The 17,501-nt window shown below is 42.4% G+C and overlaps 1 pseudogene; it reads right to left on the reverse strand.

Annotated features, from left to right (window-relative positions):
- Window positions 1-1,205: 1,205 nt before the first annotated feature.
- LOC107121323 overlaps window positions 1,206-17,501 on the reverse strand; it is a 175,270-nt pseudogene continuing 158,974 nt past the window's right edge.

Below are 17,501 nucleotides of genomic sequence, written 5' to 3' on the forward strand. Positions count from 1 at the left end.
TTGGTAGTGTAGTTATTAACACAGTGCCTAGTCTACTGCATTAGGTCTTCTATACTTTGATATGCTATTAGATCAGCACTTTAGAGCTGAATTTAATAATATGTAATGAACAAACAGATGCCACAGATTTGGAAGAATTTCACTATTAAATAATTGGCACAGATGGCTCTCCCTTTCCCTCAACTCTGTGCCAGATTATTGAACTACAGTTCCCATGCATTTCTATTAAATTCTGCATATAAATCAAGAATTATAAAAAATGTGTATTTTCAGTGTCTTCCATTTTTTTAACTTTTAATTTTGAATAAAACTACTTAATAGATCTCTGCCTCATTTTATATCACTGAAATATCAGTATCAGCACAATTCTCACTATCTGTGAGATATATAATATTAACATAAGCTGAAGCAGGGGTCATTTCCTGCGGGAGTGCACAGGAGCGGAGCTCCGGGAGTAAGGAGCCCAGGGGGCGGGCACATGCAACAAGCCCCACCCCCTGCTCCCAGCAGCTCTCAGTTGGGCCACGAGGAGCAAGAAGCAGCCAGGTAAGTTGCTGAGTCACCCCGCCCGCCTTCAGGTACAAGCTCTCCTTCCTCTCTGAGGGCGGATCTGCACATTCCCCCCCCCCCTCTCTAGCAATCTAAAACAGTTCAGTGGCACCTTTAAGACCGGGTTTTATTCAGGTACAAGCTCTCCCTCCTCTGTGAGGACAGATCTGCATGTCCCCCCCCCCAATAGCTAGCAATCCAAAACAGTCCAGTGATGCCAGGGGGTGTGGCATATGCAAATAAGTTATGCTAATAAGTTATGCTAATGAGCTCCTGCACCTCTTTTTCTACAAATTGACCCATGAGCTGAAGTATTGCTAGGCATCTTGCTCTGGCCCATTTCCCCTGTCCGGAGAGGGTAGAAACAAGTAAGCCTGCTTAGCCAATATACTGCTGTTCTCTAGTCAACCTCATAGTTGTGCTCACTGCAAAGACGTGTTATGCTTAACATGTAAATCTCTGACACTGTAAGATGCTAAAAAGACATGTCAGATGGAATTCTCAGTTCAAAATGTAGATACATTGAGGATATTTTTTTTCTCCTCCTTCAAACTGTTTTAAAGTCATTTTGCAACTGGCAGCTTGAATGACTACAGTGACTCTTTTGACATTTGTAGTGGCTTTGTTTCTCCCAGTAAACATATTGTACCATTAAATTATTCTTGTATTTTTAGGGTAGTGTTAGGTAATGAAGGAGCAGAACAAATGTAACTTCCTTTCTGCCTTTGTCTACATTGTCTTGCAACCCATTTCCTCTGTGTTTGTACGAAAGCACATTTCTGGTCTGCGGATGTGCTTAGTGTTGCTTTTTCTCCTTTAAAGTTTTGGAAAGTCACTGATCGGCCATCTCTCCACACCCAGCTGTCCTTTTCACCTTCTTCTTTTAGCCCTGAAATTGGAGCCGGTGCAATGTGAATTTAACTGCCTATCTAGCTACGCTTCAGTGTGCTGACAGAAATTACATTACACCTCTTATAGTCTTAAATGCAATCATTGCTAAAACAGATTTCAAATGTATATGGGCAGATGCACATGACCACCCTGTTCTTAGCAGATCCATGATTGCAGTGGAACAAATAGGGAAATTATTCTGGAAAGAGAAGAGAACAGCTCAGTGGAAGATTAAAATGTTTTGCCTGCCAGGTTCAGTGTCTGGCATCTCCAGGTAAAAAGAATGGAAAGCAATAGGTTTAAGACCTTTCCCTAAGAGTCAATCTCAGGTTGAGAAGACAGTACTGGGCTATAAGTCTGTCTCCTATCATTATGGAAATAGAGGACTTTTAGTCTCTCTGCTGTGGGGGCTGGAGCACAAGGCTCCATGGGAGTGGGAGTGGGCAAGAGGTTTTGTGTGACCTGGTCATTCTATCAGTGGGAGGCTAGGAGGAGCCATTTAAATCACTACTACTTCCCAGTCACAGGATTTTGGTTGTAGCTGCTATGCTACCTTCGCATCTTGTGATGGATAAAAGTGGTATCAAGTGGGATACCATTGGGCCCGAGTGGGATTTGTGGGGTTTTCTTCCAGTTGAGAAGGAAGCCCCCCCACCTTTTGGCTGGAAATTGTTTCATAGCACTGGCTTTTATAAAAATTAGCTGTGGACCATCTGGATTGTTTTGCGCTTTAGGAAAGGCAGAAATTATCCGCATCGCTAGTGTGTAGGTATGGATAATGGAGGTGTCTCATCAGTTGCTCATTGGTTGTATGACTGGGAATTAGGTTACAGTTCAGAGCAGTAGCATTTGAACCCTTGACAGCTGAATGTGTGGAGGAAGGTTGGCACCACTTGGCCCAAGTTCCTATGCAGGCTAGGATAGAGAAGAATGTCAGTGATGCTGCCTGAGTTTGCAGCCAGGGTGGGTTGCCCAAACTTTGGTCAGCGAACAGAGACTGCCTGTTAGTAGTAAAGTAAAGGTAAAGGTTCCCTTGATCGAAAGCCAGTCGAATCTGACTCTAGGGTTGCGGTGCTCATCTCCGTTTCAAAGCCGAAGAGCCAGCGCTATCCGGAGACGTTTCCATGGTAATGTGGCCGGCATGACTAAACACCAAGGCGCACTGAATGCTATTACCTTCCCACCGAAGTGGTACCTATTTATCTACTTGCAATTTCTTGCTTTCGAACTGCTAGGTTGGCAGAAGCTGGAACTAGAGACGGGAGCTCACTCCGTCATGTGGCACACTCGGGTCTCGAACTGCTGAACTACTGACCTTCCACAGCCTGCAGTTCAGTGTCTTAACCACTTGAGCCACCGCAGCTCCACTTGTTAGTAGTAGTGTGCACTAAAGGAGAGAGAAGTATTTAATTTATATGCCATACTACTTTGAATAAGTTTTACTTACCAATCCAAAATGGCTGCTTATTGGCAAACTTCCCTAGCCATGTCATTTCTCTTGCAGAATGTGCACTGGCTAGATGGCCATCAGACCTGTATGTCAGACAATAAAACATGAACATGATACTCAGTCGCCTGTTAATTTTATAACTGTTCTATACATGTGTAAGTCAGGATCCTACCTTTTATACCATGTATATTATCAACTTAGCACCTGAATCTGCATTGGAAAGAAAATGGAGGCATGACTCAGGATACCCTTCATTGTCAGTGGTGACAATAGCTTTTAACCAGAATCAAAGCAACATCTTTGGGTTTAAGTAGTGTTATGTGTGACACAAGCTGGTACACACACATACCCTACTAGATCTTCTTTCACATGTAACATCTTGTATGAAGTGTGTTTACTCACCTTAAAACCACTCAATTGCTCTGTTGGGCTCTGAAGCACTATGACTGGGAGAATGGGCTTCTGACTTTTCTCCCACACATGTTTTGCCATTCTAGGAAGCCACATGGAGTCAGAGAAAGTCAGAGAAACCCCCCCCCCCAAGTGATTACCATTAGTGGAAGAGACAGAAGAGGGAAGCTGGAAGCTCCTCCCCCCTCACAGTGCTTCGGACCCCAACAGAGTTTTTAAGGTGAATAAACCTACTTCCTATTAGTTGTTATGTGTGATAATGAGTTGGGTTGGGCACCTACGTCCTGACTTGTGTCACGGATAACGTCTAGGTTGGCTCAATCTTCATAACGGAGACATTCTTTAAAGTGTCATGTTCTCTCAAAACTACAGCATATAGAAGCATCTCCTTTGGAAAAAAAGGGGAATTGCCTTTTCCTCACAACATAATATTTTTGTCTAGTTCTTAACATACCAATCATACAGGTAAGGCACTCTCACTTATGTAGTAATATTTTATCAGATCTTGCCGCAATTTCCTTTCATTTGTCAGCAAGGGTGAAGTATCAGCCACTGGCTTTCACTTCAGCTCCTAAATTATTTCTGCAACATCAGGGCTATTTTGGGGCAGGAACGCACAGGAACGGAGTTCCGGCTGGCTTCCAAGTTGGCCACACCCAGCAGGAACACATTAGCATAATAGGGCACACCCAACAGCAGACACTCATTAGGATTGGCTACATTGGGGGTGTGTGACATAACATGCAAAGGAGTTCCTGCTACAAAAAAGCCCTGGGTTTGGACAACAAACAAGGTAAACAGAATAAGAAGCAAAAGGTGGGTGTGGCCGGATGAGCACACTTCTGGTAACATGGGGGTGTGGCCTAATATGCCAATGAGCTGTGCTGTCAGGGATGTGGCCTAATATGCTAATGAGTTTCTGCTGTTGTGTGTGGTCTATTACGCTAATGAGTTCCTGCTGGGCTTTTTCTACAAAAAGAGCCCTGTATTATTGTGACACCTCCTTCTCCACTCACAATTATTTTCTATAGATCTCCTCCAGAGTCTTTCACACATTCACTGGAATTTCTTTTAGAATTGTCTCTAAAACAGCTATGTATGGTTGCCATCATTTTTCTTGGTAGTGGTTCTGTGTTTTTGCAGCTGCACCAAAAAACCCCAGAAATTTGGCATGTAAAGCTCTAGCTGCTGAATTTCATTTTTTGTGAGCTACCACTAAAGCACAAGGGCTTGACAGAAGATATAATCACGAAGTGTTACCAAATGACTTCTGTCACCACTACATTATTTCAATGGAGCCATGCTAGAGGTGCAGGAAACTATGTGGCTTTCTCTAGTAACATCTACCCTGTCAATCCTATTCAAGGCTTCTATATGAGACACTATATGAGACACAATTTTTATGGCATTTAAGTCTAGTGCTACCTTAGAGACCAAGAAGATTTTTGGGTATAAGCATTCTAGGGTCAGAGATTCTTTCATATTTGATGTATTTGAGGGAGGGAGTTTGACTTTGGAAAGCTCACACCCCCAAATCTTGTTGGCCTCTAAGGTGCTACTGAAAAACCTTGTTGGCCTCTAAGGTGCTGCTGAACTTGAATCTAGCTGTTCTGCTGCAGCCCACCATGGCTACCCTCTGAAACCATTTGTACTGCAGTGTCACAGACGGGCACTGAAACATGCAGACAGTGGTGTATATATTCAGAGTCATTGCAGTCAAAGCATCAGATAAAACCCAGATATCTCTGGGTCTTACTTGTCACACCAAGATGTTTTCCACACAGACAGTTCTCCTTACTCTTGCATTTCTATTCCTCTGCCTCTTCAGCTGGTTTCTGCAAAGGTATTTGCCGTCTGAGATGCAAAAATCTCAGTTGGGATTTTAAATGGTTTTATATATGTTTTATATATGTTTTATAATGGTTTGCCTCCATGTAAGCCGCCCTGAGCCCGCATCGCGGGGAGGGCGGGGTATAAATAGAAAACAACAACAACAACAACAACAACAACAACAACAACAACAACAACAACAACAACAACAACAACAATAATAATAATAATAATAATAATAATAATAATAATAATGAGGTTTGTCCTCCCTTGTGGTGCAGCACCAGACTTCTTTGTTTCCAGGAAGTCTGTTGTTGCACCACAAGAGGGAGCAAACCTCGTTTTTGCATCTTGGACTGCAAATACCATTGCAGAAACCAGCCAAAGAGTGGAGGACTAGAAATGCAAGAGCGGGGAGAGCCGTTTGTGTGGAAAACGTCTAAGGGCCAAATCACAGTTGATGCAAAAGACCCATATATTGAATGTTCTGCACTTAACACCAAAAACCTAATGTGCAGCCCCAGATGGCTGCTTCTGAGATCAGGGAAGAGTGGGGAAAATGCATCTCACCGCCTCTCTCACCTGATGCGCTGATCTGTCTTTAGATGTCAGTGAATGTCTATGTATTGCTATATTGTGAATGTGGTTAATACATCGCCTTGGGTTGCAAGCCTAGGAACACTTTCCTGCAAGTAAGCCCTATTGAACTAAATAATGCTTACTTCCAAGAAATGAGTTTAGGATTTATCTTGTAATCTAGGATTTCAACAGTGCCTATGGATGCCATTAGATAAGAGTCTGGAGCACTGGGTGAGTGGGCAAGATACATAGATCCTCTCTGTCCACTCCCTGCTGCATGCAAACTGAGCCTTGGTAGGGAGGGCAGGGTATAAATCGAATAAAATAAATAAATAAAATAAATACATGACCTATGGAATTAATAGTTTCACATCACATGAAAAAGAGAGTAATAGGAAATTCAGGCCCTGGCCACTAGTACTTTGAAGTTGTCTGCTGTAGCACTTTGTGAGGCAAAGCACCCTTATTCCCTTCAAGGGCTAGCATGATTATTAGCAGGCCTCCTCCAGCCTACAGGTCTCCATAGTTTGGACCTTGCTGCTGATACTATCCTTACCTCTTTCAAGACTGGATTCTAGAATGTGGTGACTGGTTAATTGTGAGAACCAGTGTTCCCTCTAAGCTGAGTTAGTGTGAGCTAGCTCACTATTTTTTAGCCTCCGACTCACACATTTTTGACTCAGCTCAGGAAGGATGGCTCCAACGCAAACTAATGTAGGCAGTAGCCAAATCGCTCGCTCACAACTTTAATGCCAGTAGCTCGCAAGGTAGAATTTTTGCTCACAGGACTCCACAGCTTAGAGGGAACATTGGTGAGAACCTGTGCTCAATTGTGTAGCTAGATGGGAGCGGCTTACAATCTCCTTCCCTTCCTCTCCCTACAACAGACACCCTGTGAGGTAGGTGGGGCTGAGAGAGCTCTGAGAGAACTGCTCTTGAGAAAACAACATTGAGAGAACTGTGACTGAGCCAAGGTTACCCAGCTGGCTGCATGTGGGGGAGTGGGGAAGCAAACCTGGTTCTCCAGATTAGAGTCCACTGCTCCTAACCACTACACCAAATTGGCTCTCAGAGACCACCTGGTGCCAAAGGGCAAAAGACTATCATAAAGTTATAGGCCAGAGGAAAGCCATGCTAACTTTATGCTTGTGCCATCCTAGTATGCTTTGATATGTTATGCTACATCATGAAGGACAGCTAGGTACAGAATGCTTTAGATTATAGTTTTGTCTCTTATGCTATAAGAAGGTGTGCCAGGTAATGCTAGGTACTAACCGCATTAGATAGAAAGTTAGCTTTTTTCTTTGCTGCTAAGAGACTGTACTGCATAGTGACATTCCTTTTATAAAATGTTTAATAAACCTTTATATATATTTTACAAAGGTCTGCTTCATTTGTGTGCATTTAACCTCAAGGACCCACAGGGCTGGGTGCTGCTCAGCAGGAAGGAGTGGTGACCCATGGGGACCAAGGCTTGGGTCTCTGACACACTCTTTTGGTGTTTCCTGCTGTGACAAATTAAATGACCTTAGTACTTTATAAGAAAAAATAGCCTCAGTAAGATATATGCTTATGTAATACTGTAAACACAGGAGAGGCCTGTTTTCATTTTCATTATTTATGTGACTTGCACAGTATATGAAGACAATACGCTTGAAATGACTGATTATGGAATATTGCTCACCTATTCAGACCATAATATTTTCAAACTCATCTTTACATCTGTTTGAGGAAAGGAAATATGTTCATTCATTATCTTGGCCTGTTTAACATTCTCAGACTGAGGCAGCTATCTACATGGAAATTAAACATCTAAATTTTACCTGTGTGACACAATATTCCCTCACTCTTGTGAAGGAAAACACCCTGTCTTCATAACTTATGAATTAATTTTAGAATGAGTAAATCTGTAATTTAAAGTTCTCACTAATAACAGTGTTATGTGAATTATTTTGTTGTTGTTGTTGTCCATTCTTTTTGTTATCTGCTTGTTCTTTCTATGTTAGCTATGTTCCTTCTAGTTGAAAAATGCATTTCTCTTACTAGAAGTTTAAAGAAACATGACAAACCTTAATAACCCTTTTGGATATTATTTCTAAAGATTGTAGTTTTGTAACCTTAAAGTCTTCCTGATATTTATACAAATCCAAATATATATTTATGACACTGTTGAAATGTAGGAAGTCTTAAAAATAAAAAGGTAGTGACCCTTTGAAGATTAGTAATTTTATTGCTGCATACACTTTCATAGACTTGCTTTTCTACCTTAATAAATCTGTTAATCTTCAAGATACCACAAGACTATTTTTTTGTTTTTCCTGTAATGAACTAACACAACAATCCTGGAATTTTTCACCACTTTTAACAATAAAATATCAGACCATTGTGAGACAGAATTTGACTGTATTCATTGACTTGTATTGGTCACCACAACCAGGCCAGGAAAGAACTTTATCTTAGTTTGTCTGGCTTGGTTATATTTGGCCTGGATTATGTGAAATTCTAAAACATATGAATATTGTTTCATCCGAACAACTAACCAAATGTTTGGAGATCTTTGAAGTTCTCAGTGCAACTGATCCAAAAGTGAAATAAATATCTATGCATATATAAGGCATTCCATAGGGATAATATTTTAACTCCACTTTCTTATAACATTAGGTCTCATGAACTAGTGGAACTGCTGTAATGAATTGTAAAGGGAAGATGGAGCTAAACCAGCCAAGAAGAGTTATTTGTAATTCTCCATTCTCATTTTGACTTACATCTCCTTTCCCCTTTCTTCTCAGAAACTCATATTGTCCTGCTCTCCAGTTTCCCTCTATTCATCTCCTCCACATCGTTTCCCACTCAACTTCTCCTAACTTTCTAGTAGAAAGGTTTAAAGATGCTGTTGTCCTCAGAGATCCCTCCTTCTTGCACTACTGTTGTCCTCAGAGATCCCCCCTGCCCCAGGCCTTGCCCCCCCCACGATCATCTGGATGGCAGGGGGGCTTACTGGCAGGGGAGGAAGGCCTAAGCTGCTGTCACCAGTGATGCAGCAATGTTATTTCTGGTGTGTGCTGGAAGTAATATCATTGCATCACTTGCACTGAAATGATGCTCTGCTACTTGGGCAAAAACTCTATGGTAGAATCCATTTTTACAGTAGAGTTTTGCCCAAATACCAGAATGTCCCCACAATGCCTGGAAGTGATATCACCACAATGCCGGCAATGAGGCCTAGGCCTCCCCCCCCCCCCCCCGGTTGCCAAGAGGGCCCTCGCAACCCCAGTTTTAGTTGCTGTTTAATGTTTTTGTATATATATCTTAGCTAGGTTTTAATGGTATTTTTTTTGCTTGGTTTTAACAGTTTTTAAGATGTGATTTTTGTATGTATGCTTTTAATATCAATCACCTTGGTGGCCCTGATGAGGATGGAAAGGCAGGGTACAAATTTTGTAGATAAAATAACTATTGTAGCAGGCTGAGCAAAGGGCAGATCAAGCCAGCTGACATTGTGATTATGCAAGTGGGGTAGTACTGAGTGGGGCTGGGGAAAGCAGTAGCCCTCTCCATCCCTCCACCCTTCTCCCTCCCCATGAAACTCAAAAAGTCTTAACCAATCTGTGGCCAAATTTTAAGTGGAATGGACTCAGTCAGATTCCAGACTTATGCTTCTTTGAAAAGACAGCAGGGATACAAAGGCTTTTTGAAATAAAAGACTAGGGGCTCCATACCAGTCGTGTCCCATCTCCCTCCCTTCTGCTAATATGAAATATGAAAATTGGTGTTCTGATACTAAATAGAAAAGTGAATTATTATCTGAAACTATAATAAAAATAACTGATAACCCTGTACGCTCCAGTTTGTATGAAGTGTGAAATTAGCTGAGGTGTTAATTTTGGGTATTATCCATAGGGATAATACTGCAAAAATAATGGTAATACTGCAAAAATAATGGTAATAATGGTAATTTATAAATAATGGTCATGTTTAACATTTTAAAGCATTCAAAGCACTTTGTATACATTATTTCAATAATCTTTATGTCAATGTTCAAGGCAGACTAGTATGCTCTGTTTTAGTAGGGGGTTAGGGGAGTGAGGTTGAAGGACTATGGCTTGCCTAAGATCACCCTAATGAGTAAGGCTGTCAGCTCTGGTTAAGGGAATTCCTGGGGATTTAGGGGTGGAGCCTGTAGAAGGCTGGGTTTGGAGAGGTGAGGGACCTCAGCAGGGCATAATGAAATAGAGTCTACCCTCCAAAGCAATCATTTTTGCTAAGGGAACTGATCTCTGTAGTTGTAATCCCAGGAGATCTCCAGGTCCCATGAGTATGAAGAAAGTGTGGGTTGGATCCAGTGGAAGATTTCTGCTAAAAGAATGAGGGATCACCAATTCCCCCTTCTTGCTGCAGACCTCTGACTCTCTCTCATCCTGTTCCCTAGAAGCGGCATTTCAGGAGACATTTTGGGCTGCAATAGATGGAGGAAGCAGAAAGTCTTACCACAGTGACAGAAATGTCTTCCATCAGTGCTGGAAATGACTGCTGAATCCAAGCCCATGAAAGAAATGAAATAGAATTTTTAAATCTTCCAGCCAGTACTGTTCTGTTTTTGAATAAAAGTCCTTGAAACAGGACAAATATTTCCATGTTGTTCATACATTACATGTATTTCCTGGCTAAGACAGCATGCTTGTGGTGTTTACCTTTCATTTTAATCTAAACCACATTGCTTTAATTGCTCAGCCAAGCCATTATGATTAGCTTTCTCCTTTTTAAATTTACCTGACTTCTACTTTCCCCTCCCCACACCCCCAAGCATTTCAGAAGAGACGGATTAAACCAATATTCAATTGTGTGAGTAGGTTTTTAAACCGCATTCTCTCTTTTTCCTGTTTGAATCTCTAATAAAATTATAGTAATTACACAGATTTTCTCTTCATGGAAAACACCTGAACAAAACAAAACACTTTGGAACTCTTGTGAGGTACAATGGAAATCTGTAGTTTCAGACCTCCATTTGCTTCTAGTTCTTTCTGGGTGGTGTTTTGGCCGGCATGTTCTTTTCAGGTTGGTGGAATTCCTTTCATAATGATCCTCCAAGGCTTTTGATGCAAGGTCAGCTCTGTTTTGTACTGGAGTGGAAAGTTTTAACAACAAGTGTGACTAAACCGTCTCCTTGTTGTCCACTTCAATTTCCACTTTTTCAGTAAGCATGAAAGCTGAAGACCATAAATGTTCACAGGGGTTTTAACCAGTTAGGTGGGATGTTAGGAGGTAGCTAGCCTTCAGTGCCTGGTGTGATCTGGTCCATGGGGTCATGAAGAGTCGGACTCGACTGTGCGACTGAACAACAACAACAGCCTTCAGTGAAGAAGTTGGTTTTATATTACAGCCTTCACTACCTGAAGGAGTCTCAGAGCGACTTACCATCACCTTCCTTTCTTCTCCCCACAACAGACATCCTGTGAGGTAGGTGGGGCTGAGAGAGCTCTGAGAGAGCTGTGACTGACCCAAGATCACCCACCTGGCTTCATGTGGAGGAGTGGAAGCTCCTGTCTTGCTCCCGAGGTCTTCACTTGGAAGTGACATCATTGCACTGGGCACATTATACAGGGGACACTCTAGCCATAGTTGTTAACCAAATGTTAGAGCATCCCCTGCACAAAATGTCCAGTGGGGTGATGTCACCTCTGGATGGGGTGTTTGGGGGCGGGGCTCCCCCACCAGCCACCTGGCTGGCGATGGATTGGGGCCCCTGAAATTGTGAGAACTCCTGCCCCCATTGGGGGTGTTAGCAACCCTAGGCTGTCATCAACATGCTGATGACACACAACTCTGTATTTCTTTATCCAAACCACCTGATGATGCTGTAGAGAATGTGAACCAGTGACTTACTGCTGTGGTTAAAAGGGTAAACAAATTAAAACTGAGTCCCAACAAGACAAGGTAATTGTGACGACCCCTTAACTGGGGAGGTCTGGTTTCTCTTTAAAAGGTTCTTTATGTTTTGTTCTAATGTGTATATCCGGCTGCCACCAGGAAATTTAAGGCTTTCCAAACCTTTATCCTATAATATTTCTATCACTGGGTAGGTAGGTCGAGGTTTTAGGCTTTCATGAGGGTCTATGTGTTTCCTGAGGAAGTATGTCTTTCAGAGCTGGCAGACTTAAATAAAAGAAGATTTATTGATATAATTCGTAAATAACAGGACATTACTCTGTATCTATGAATGGGTAAATACTGAACAATTCCAACTGGTTTTTCTCACACTTTTCTCTCACACTGTCAGGGATTTTGGCATGTAACTTTGTAACTCATTACTCAGGGTCATATAGGTTTCCTATTTCATTCCCGTCTGTCACTCAGACTTTTTATTTTTCTCTTTAACTTTACTTTCTTGTTTCCTTATACTTTCAACTTTTCTTCATACACAAAACTTAACTCTTGTATCACACACCATACTGTCTCTCTCTCTCAGACTTCAGAACTAACTTATCCCACACAGGGATATGTCTCACTCCTCTCATACACAGAACTTAACTAACTCCCTAACTGTCTTCTTCAACTGTCTTATTCAACTGTCCAAACCTCCAACTGTCACTCCTGATAGACATACATATCATCCACCCAGCATCACTTCCAAAACCCCTCCCCCTCTCTGTCACTCACCAATCACACCACTTGCCTATTTCAACCACACTAGACTATCACACAGCCATGCAACCAAACTTTTAAAGACACACACATACAGTTAAACATGAAATAATTACAGTAATGTTCAAGAAATTAATTTGCAATGTTCCCATTGCAGGCTCTTTCAGCACTCTCCCAGGCTGCATTTCTAACCAGACTCAAAATGTAGCAGTGATTGTCTCTGAAACAGATTTCCCACAAGCCACTGCTCTGCCCTTGCTCTTCCCTTTCCCCCGATTGTATATGTCAATTTCCCACTACTTGCTGCGTGGCCACATTTTGACCTGCAGCTTCGCCCAATTTCCTGTGCGTCTTCTTGATCCTGTTTTTTGAGGATCAAAAAGATGTGGGGGAAATCGGGTGAAGCTGTGGGTCAAAATGCGCCGCACAGCAAGTAGTAGGCAATTGATGCATACTATTGGGGGAAAGGGAAGAACGAGAACGGAGCAACAGCTTGTTTCCAACCAGAAGGGCATTTCCTGGACTGAGCCTTCTAGGGACGGGGGAGAGGAGAATAAACCAAACAAAGCAAGATTATGAGTCTCTGAAAATTATCTTGTTTGAGCGTTGTTCCGCTAGAAAAGGTACCATTGCTTAAAAAAAAATAGCATAAAAGGTGGCAAGTATTATTTCATGGATTGTTTTCCAGGCCACATTTTAATATATGTCAGGAAGGAGGGAGCTTGCAGGTATGGCAACAGTAAACATGGAAATTGGCTGGCACATGTCTATTTAATTCTTCAAAACCTTTCAGACAAACACCCTGTGCCTGGACTTAACAGCAATGTGCAAATCACACATGTCTGAGCCATTTCTAGGATTGATCTGAGTCATGAGAAAGTAATGTGTGGACTGGCCACCCAAAGAGTAGTCAGTGGCTATTAGCTACAAGGTATAGATATGGGAAAGATTGAAGGTCAAAGAAGGTCAAAGAAGGTCAAAGAAGATGGGGATGGCAAAGGATGAGATGGTTAGACAGTGTCATAGATGCAACGAACATGAAGTTGAGCAAACTTCAGAGGACGGCGGAAGACCGGAAGGCCTGGCGTGATCTGGTCCATGGAGTCGCGAAGAGTCAGACTCGACTGTGCGACTGAACAACAACAAAAATAGATAGGGGCTCTGGGGCAAGTGATGCTCTGTCTTCTTGGTGCTTGGGGGGGTTAACAGTGGGAGGGCTTCTAATGTCCTGGCCCCACTGGTGGACCTCCTGATGGCACCTGGTATTTCTGGTCACTGTGTGGCACAGAGTGTTGGACTGGATGGGCCTTTGGCCTGATCCAACATTGGCGTCTCTTATGTTCTTATGTTCCCTTTTTCATTCATTCAAGAGCATTCAAATGGACTAAGAATACAATCCTAAAAACATGTTTTTTGGAGTAAACCCCTTTTGACAGATGATGAGACCTGCTTAAAATGAGACCTGTTTAGGATTGTTGTGTAAGCCCAATTTGATGCAGAGTTATTAAAGTCTAAGCCCACTGACTTCGATGGACTTGCACTGAAGTACCTCTGTTGCGTAGGACTGCACTGTTAGAGCCCAAATCAATTAAACTTTACTCAGAAGTAAGTTCCAAATAAGTGAACGTAGGCTTGCTGCCTAAAGCGCAAAGTAAACAAGACACAGGAGGTTATGAGCTGTCTCCTGAGTTAACAAACAAACCTTGCAGTGCAGGTGTGCCTATCTGTGGATTTTACTGGCTCAGTTGGCGGAGTGCTGATAACTGTGAGAGCAAGATTACTGTGAGTAGGGCTGCAGCCATTAGTACAGTAAAAGCAGTGTTATCCAGCACTTTGTTATCCAGACAACTCTGTGAGTACTTAACCCCCTTTCCCTATAAGTTCCATTTTTCCTATCAAGATCAATTCCACTCCACCTCCCCCAGTGCTTTCTTTACCCTATGATGAATAATGTGGAGTGCCCATTTTTCTTCCTGATCAGAAACTGCCTCTACAGTCCTTGTCTAATTTGGTCTTTACATTGTACTCCCTCACTTGGTGCCAAAGCTCCTGCTGAGAGTAAGTGATGAGCTGGACCTTTTGTCAGCACTGCACTTTTAGAGAAGGCAGCTGCAAACCCAGAGCCCTTTAGGATGCCAGGGAGTGTGGCAGAACCAGCCTGGCAACAGTCGCAGCAGCTTGTTGAGCAACAGACCCCCCTCCCCCCACTGTCTCACAGGAGCTGCTTCCCTTGCATGATGTTGGGGAGTAAAGTAAGAATAAAGTAAGACGAAGCTTGTCCATTATGGTATCTTATTTGCTTTTTTAAACATGGTACTGCTTTGATAATGTTTTGTCTACTTAATTTTTGAATACAGAATAAAATTCAGCAATCATTGGATCAAAGCATGGTTAACATCTGAATAATCAGCAACCCGCATTCCTCATTGTTGCTAGATAATGAAACTAGGGCTGGAATTGGTTATTTCTTAGCTCTAGTTCACTATGCTAAAGATTCCCAATATTTTCCCCCCAATCTGATTCAGTGCTGTTCACTTCCTTGTGAGATTTTGATTTAATACAGCCATTTTGCAAAGGGGAATGAATGAACTGGAAGATCAAGATTTGTTTAAAATGTTAAATCAGCTTTTAAATGGAGTGGACAAAGTTGGACTCAGTTTTGCTAGCTAGTTAAAATTGTACAGTCGGGATGCCAGAAGTGCAGGCCAAGGCAGACCTTGTGAGGATAAGAGCAAGGTGGCCCGGTGTGAAGAAAGTATGGTCGGCCATACTGCCTCGCCAGGTGTGGCAAAACTTGGAGGACCCCAGGTGTATTGACCGTGCCAGACGAAAAGTTAACAGGCAGCTGAGAAAGGCCATGGATGCTGGGTTGGGGATGTTCTTGCAGCACCCCGATATACGGGTCATTTTCCCAGACCTGTATAGAGACGACGGGGTGCATTTGTCTGACAAGGGCAATGGGATATTTTTACAGGACTTGCAGCAGGGGATTAGGTTGGCATTAGGATGCTGAGTGGGGAGCAAAGGCCAAAGCAGAGGCTTGACCTTGGCTGTGGCAGGTTTGTGCAAGCAAAACGGAACTGGTGAGCACCTTTCGGCATATCCCATTTGGGGAACAGGTGGTCATCAGGAACTGCCTTCAGATTTCAGGGTCCTGGGTGGGGAATGGTGATCACCTCCACTGGGAACCTTTTAGGCCAGGCTCCTCCCTGTGGTTTGGAAGGCTTCAGGGGTAGGCACTCCTAGGAGGCAACCAGTTGCTGGGCTGCTGGTCACGAGCCAGAGAGTAAATGGCTCACGGCCGGAGCTGGGTGACCTGCCCTTTAAGGGCAAGGGGGTTGGTCAGGGAGTGACGCCTGCCTTGCCTGTTCCATGCTTGCTTAGTTGTCTTTGCTGCAATGTTCTGTTAAATAGTTAATAAAGTGGCCCTTGTTTAATTCCAAACCGTTGTCTGTCTCATTATTCTGGCTGGGGGGGCAAAGCCCCTTCTGCTTTGCTCACAGTCAAGTTATATTTTGATTTTCAGAGTAGGGAGCTTGTATGCTCATGTCCCATAACAGCCCTTGGGATAAAAAATCCTCTTGAGGAATTTTCTGAGAGAAAGAACAATGTCATGTGCTTTTGTTAGGCACCACCAATTTCATTGGTTGACAGTTGAGTACTGAATTTGCTGCAAGGTGCTGGTAATGACCTTTAAAGCCTTTTATGACCTGGGACCAACATAACTAAGGGACTGCCTCTTCCCATATAAGCCTTGAAGAACATTACACTCTAAAGATCAACACCTCCTGGTGGTCCCTGGCCCGAGGGATGTCTGTTTTGCCTCAACCAGGGTCAGGGCTTTTTCTGTCCTTGCCCCAGCCTGGTGGAACATGCTCCTCATTGAGATCAGGGCCCGTAAGACGGAGCTGTTCCCCCAGGCCTTTGGTTGAGGCAGTGGGTGCCCACATATGGCTTCCCTGAGGTTGCTGTCACTCACCCACCCACCTACTTACATCTGGCCTTTATATCACCTGCACTATTGGGCCAGAATCTTTATAGCCAGCTGATTTCTATCTTAAGTTGTGCCCATTGATTTTAATGTTCATATTGTGTTTATATTGTTCATAATATTTAAATTGTGTTTTTAAACTGTAATTGTAAACTGTAAACTGAATTACCTGCCCTGAGCCTGTTTGCGGAATGGGAAAGATATAAATACAAATAAATAAATAAATAAATATGTTTGGCTTGAAAGCCTGGAGACACGCGTCCTGGGGCTACAGTTACAACATCTTCAGAAATCTAGTCCAGATGTTCTCCATCCATGATCCAGAAAGGTGAGGGGGAAGTTGCTCCTCATGCCCAAACATTTCTTGTTATGTTTAGACATAGTTGGTGCACTGCTACTACTTCATCAGAGGCTCAGAGAAAATCATGGATCCTGATGCAGAAATCATAAAGCCCAGAGAACCATAATAACTCTATCAATACATCACAGATACAGAATGCTCAAGAATTTTACCACTTGATCATTAGAATGAATCAGTCCTGTGTTTAGAGAGACTACAAATCCCTTGTCAACAGTGAAGTTTACTGTTGGCTTTGGATAAGCAATACTCTCCCTGAAGTTTTCCTTTTTTTTTGGTAAACAAATTTTTATTTTCCATAGGAATACAACATTTAAAATTTAGCCATTTCAATTTTTCCATTATTTACCCCATTCCCATTTCCTCCCCTCCCTCCTGTGGCTTCCCGCAATGCTTCCCCCCCCCGCTCCACATTTATTACATCATCAATTATATCATTTTCTTATCATTACAGTCTCAAGATAACATCAGTTAACTTAATATTGATCTAAACATATTAAATTTTGTTTCACATCCCAGTTCTTTTCCAGATATATTTTAAAGTCACTCCATTCTTGAAAAAAACACGTCGTCTTCTTTGTTATTCAATTTTTTCGTAATTTTATCCATTTCAGCCATGAACAGAACTTTTTGTATCCAGTCTTCTATCTCTGGCACTTTCTCTGTTTTCCAAAATTGTGCATAAATCATTCTCGCTGTTGTTATTAAGTACCAGAGTAAAGTCTTTTTAGTCGTGTTGACTTCTTCCATTTTCAATCCCAAAAGCAGAATTTCTGGTGCCTTTTTGAAAGAGCATTTCA

Source organism: Gekko japonicus, unplaced genomic scaffold (assembly GCF_001447785.1).
Source record: "Gekko japonicus isolate JY-2015 unplaced genomic scaffold, Gekko_japonicus_V1.1 scaffold1929, whole genome shotgun sequence".
In the NCBI taxonomy this organism is placed as follows: Eukaryota; Metazoa; Chordata; class Lepidosauria; order Squamata; family Gekkonidae; genus Gekko; species Gekko japonicus.